Raw genomic sequence first — 5021 nt, 5'->3', positions numbered from 1 at the left:
GAGACCTGGGTTCGATCCCTGGGTTGGGAAGATCCCCTGGAGAAGGAAATGGTAACCCACTCCAGTATTCTTGCTTGGAGAATCCCATGGACAAAGGAGCCTGGTGGGCTACAGTCCATAGGGTCGCAAAGAGTAGGACATGACTGAGCAACTTCACTTCACTTCACTTCACTTCATTTACAAATTGAAACTAGCCTCTAGCTAATAGCAATATTCTTATTTAAAAAATAGACTTTTTCATATATATGTTCCAATGGGGAAAATTTATGATCAACTCTAAATTTCTCTTCATGGAAATTCATCTTCATGGTATCTATACAGAGCCTGAGATTTTGAATACTGCAATGACAGAACATCACAGGTTAGACTTTACTTGTGGATGGTCATTGTGCTTTTGATTTTGAGCAAATATATTGATTGAGAGCCTCGTATTTACAAGATGTGTACATGCTAAGTCACTTCAGTCGTGTCCAACTCTTTGTGACCCCATGGACTGCAGACTGCCAGGCTCCTTTGTCCATGGGGTTTTCCAGGCAAGAATACTGGAGTGGGTTGCCATTTCCTTCTCCAGGGGAACCTCTTGACCCAGGGTCTGAACCTGCATCTCCTGTGTTTCCTACATTGGCAGGTGATTCTTTATCACCAGGCCACCTGGGAAACCCATTGGAGAACCATTTAATTATTTTTAATGAGAAAAGTCAGAATGATATTCTAAAAGTAATATTTCTGAAGAATATTTGTGAACATGGAAAATTCTCTTGATGTAATTTTAGGTGTTCACATAATTATATATGCAATATAATCTTAATTTTAAATATCATATGTACATATTCTGACATACAGAAAAAAAAATTGGAAAGAAAGAAATACATCAAAATGCCAATGATAGGATTTCAACTTCATTAGTCACTAGGAAAATATAAATTAAAACCATAATATGACAACATTTTATCCACCAAAATTGCTGAAATGAAAAAGAAAGAAAACACCAAGTTATGGTGAAGATGTGGAGCAACTAGAAGTCTCATGCTCTGCTAGTAGGAGCGTAAATTGGTACAACCACTTTGAAAAATCATTTGGTGGTAAAAACTTAACTGAACATATATATTCTGTACATATCCTATGACTCAGCAAATCTACTCAATATGTAACATAAGTGCAGATATGTGTTTACCACAAAACATACAGAAATGTTCATATTGGAAATATTTGTAATTGCTCCAAACTGGTGGTATATTCACAGCTATGAGAATGAATGAGCTATAGCTACACAAATTGATATGTATAAATTTTACAAATCTGTTTTCTTAATGTTGAGAGAAAGATGTTCTATAGATAAAAAGCACACAAAGCTCACTTATGGTAATAGACATCAGGATAAGGGTATTTATCTTCAGTGGAGGGTTGTGACAAAAAGGGAGCATGAAATGGGCAGGATTCTGAGATACTTGTAATATTATATTTCTTGATTTGGGAGTTGGAAGTTGATTACACAGATGTATTTGTGAAAACTTACTTATCTAAAAACAAATGCCTTTTGAAATTTTCTTAAGACTTTTTATGAAACAATTTAAGATCTCCAAAAAAGAAAGAAAAATTAATGCTTTTATTCTCAATAGTGGGATATGGGAAAATTTTAGATTATCATTTATACCTTCCACTACTTTCCACATTTTTTATATATGAATACATAGTACTCATAATTAGAAAAAAATGTATTCAAAGGAATCTTTCCCTATGTGGTTTCTTGAGAGGTGTTAATTATTATGATAATATCTTAAATTCCATGAAAAAAATTTCAAATTAAAAATAAATCTTTCATATCTACTCTCCTACAGTCCTACCAGGTGCTCAGGGCAACCTGTATTATTTGCTACTTTAATTAGAATCTCTGGGTCTGATTCAGGAACTGAATATTTTTCAACATTCCCAGGTTATTCTTATTCACAATTGATTTTGAGAAATAGGTAGTTCATACTGTTGCAAAGAGTGGTGTCTTACAAAAGAAGAGCAATGTGGGGAGAAATTTATTCTCCCTGCTGCTCAAAGTCATTTCCTTGGCCAAAGAAGTCATTATGTAAAAACTTAAAAATATTTTTACTTCTGCATTGCATAAGCAAATTATGAGGTGTTAGAGGAAACCATGCTCTAACAAAGGGCTGCTCTATTCTTATCTAGTGAGACTTCATAATAATACTGAAAATGGTAAATGGTGATGCAAGTCATTTGTCCAAACTTGCCCCATTTGTGATTTATGTGAAGTTATGTTAAGGTAATCCCCGTTACTGCATTGACCTTAAAGAGTATTCATATAAAACATTTGTTTTAATTGGGATTCTCATTAAAGACACTATTGAACAATATTTATTGAGTATTCATCATATACTAGATATTGAGAAATAGAGCAAATGTCAAATAACATGGCTATTTCCCTTTACTGAACTCCACTGTGTGGAAGATAGTATGGTTTGTGATGGCAGAGAAAGTCAGAGGCAAGAATGTCTAACCATGGGTTCTTGTGGAAAGGAAAATGTAATTAGGTTGATATTTTTCATCTTAAATAGTTCATAATTATAAAGCTTAGCAAAATTTGCATTACTCTCACATCATAGTTTCCAGAATAATCCATAGTACATAATTGTGAAATCACTTTCAAATGAGAATCTTTACTGTTTTCTTTTAATCAATGCCACCTGCTTTCCTATTAATAACCATAGCTGTTTATACTATAATTTTTTCCACTTTGTGCTTATGTAAAAAGGCTTTCATTTCAGAGATAGGTGAAAACACTTTGAAAGGGTTTTTAAGAGTATCAAAGTATCAAAACACTTTGAAAGAGTTTTTAAGAGTATCTTCATAAGGTACTTTCTGAACTTAAACTATGTTATAGCAAACTGTTCCCCAAACAATATTAATCATAACTATCTTGAATCTATTTTTGAATAAAATACGGTTCTGCTTCAAAATCCAAACAGAAATCACAAAAAAGATAAGCATTTCATCTGATTCCAATTATGAAATCTTTTCTTCTAGGTCCTGCTTGAAGAATCTTGAATGTGTTCAGTTAAGGTTTCTCAATTATTTTTATGGGTGTTGATTGTGATGTCACAGATACCAAAACTGAAGAAAGTAGCTAGGTAGGCAGAGATTAAAATATACTTTCTGTAGGTAGGCAACTTCACCTACAGAGAAGTCATCTTTTTACTATGTGTGCATAAATAAGTACAGCATGGAGTAACCCTAGAAAATAAAGAATTTCACTGTCTTATTTGATAGCTGCAAGAAATGAACCCTAGAGATGATAGAGGCCATATATGTATGTATCTATCTAGTAGAGATAGCCATTTAGCAGCAGTTGTTTCTGTTAAAAAAGATGAAAAAGAAAAAAGGTTCTAGCAGAGTACATCATGAGAAACTCTGGGCTGGAGGAAGCACAAGCTGAAATCAAGATTGCTGGGAGAAATATCAATAACCTCAGGTATGCAGATGACACCACCCTTATGGCAGAAAGTGAAAACGAGCTAAAGAGCCTCTTGATGAAAGTGAAAGAAGAGAGTGAAAAAGTTGGCTTAAAGCTCAACATTCAGAAAACTAAGATCATGGCATCTGGTCCCATCACTTCATGGCAAATAGATGGGGAAACAGTGGAAACAGTGGCTGACTTTATTTTTCTGGGCTCCAAAATCACTGCAGATGGTGATTGCAGCCATGAAATTAAAAGACTCTTGCTCCTTGGAAGGAAAGTTATGACCAACCTAGACAGCATATTAAAAAGCAGAGACATTACTTTGTCAACAAAGGTCCGTCTAGTCAAGGCTATGTTTTTTCCAGTAGTCATGTATGGATGTGAGATTTGGACTATAAAGAAAGCTGAGCACCGAGGAATTGATGCTTTTGAACTGTGGTGTTGGAGAAGACTCTTGAGAGTGCCTTGGACTGCAAGGAGATACAACCAGTCCATCCTAAAGGAGATCAGTCCTGGGTGTTCATCGGAAGGACTGATGTTGAAGCTGAAACTGCAATACTTTGGCCACCTGATGCAGAGAGCTGACTCATTTGAAAAGATCCTGATGCTGGGAAAGATTGAGGGCAGGAGGAGAAGGGGACGACAGAGGATGAGATGGATGGATGGCATCACCGACTCAATGGACATGGGTTTGGGTGGCCTCTGGGAGTTGGTGATGGACAGGGAGGCCTGGAGTGCTGCAGTTCATGGGGTTGCAAAGAGTCGGACACGACTTGAGTGACTGAACGGAACTGAATTGAATCCTAGTCTGTTGCTTTTATAATTCCACAGAAGAGCTTCAACTTTGTCAAACACATTGTCCTATGATAATACAAGAAACAATAACATTTATTTTAATATTTATCATTTTTATCTGTAAAACCTTCTGATAAGAATCTAAGAAGTAAATATGGCTTCCTTAGATGTAAGTTATGTTTTACCTAAACTGAACTTCTAGCAGCCCTCCTCAGTGTCTTTGATCATGCTTTATACTATCTCCGTTTTTCATCTGGATACCTACTAGTTCTCACTTTTTATTATAAACCATTAAGTTAAAGCCTACTTTATTGTTACATTATGGGACAGAGTATAGAGTCAGGGCATGTTTGCATAATATATGCCTTTGCCTAATACTTACAGAGATGAATAACAAAGACATCAAGAACAAAAATGGAGATAAAACTTTATCTTTAGGAATCCAAGGGGCCTGACAACAAAGTCTTATTACAAGTTCACCAGATGTAATACATTTGGGTGAAGACAAATGAGGACACTAAGGTTTGAATCAGTGAGTGAGTCAGTTCCAGTGATGAAAGAGAGCCATGGGAGGAAAAGAAAGAAATGGCCCATTTGAGACTCATTCTTTCTCCACAGAACTAGAGAGAAGCAGGTCTAATGGAAAAATCACATTACACTACAATTTTAACCCCTAGACGGATTTTAAACAGGAATATTGTGCATGGTTGGAGGGCCTAAAGAGAGCTTATAAATAATTCTTGGTGGTGGTAGGCTTGCA

Source organism: Bos mutus, chromosome 1 (assembly GCF_027580195.1).
Source record: "Bos mutus isolate GX-2022 chromosome 1, NWIPB_WYAK_1.1, whole genome shotgun sequence".
Taxonomy (NCBI): domain Eukaryota; kingdom Metazoa; phylum Chordata; class Mammalia; order Artiodactyla; family Bovidae; genus Bos; species Bos mutus.
Note: the sequence above shows the minus strand (reverse complement) of the source record.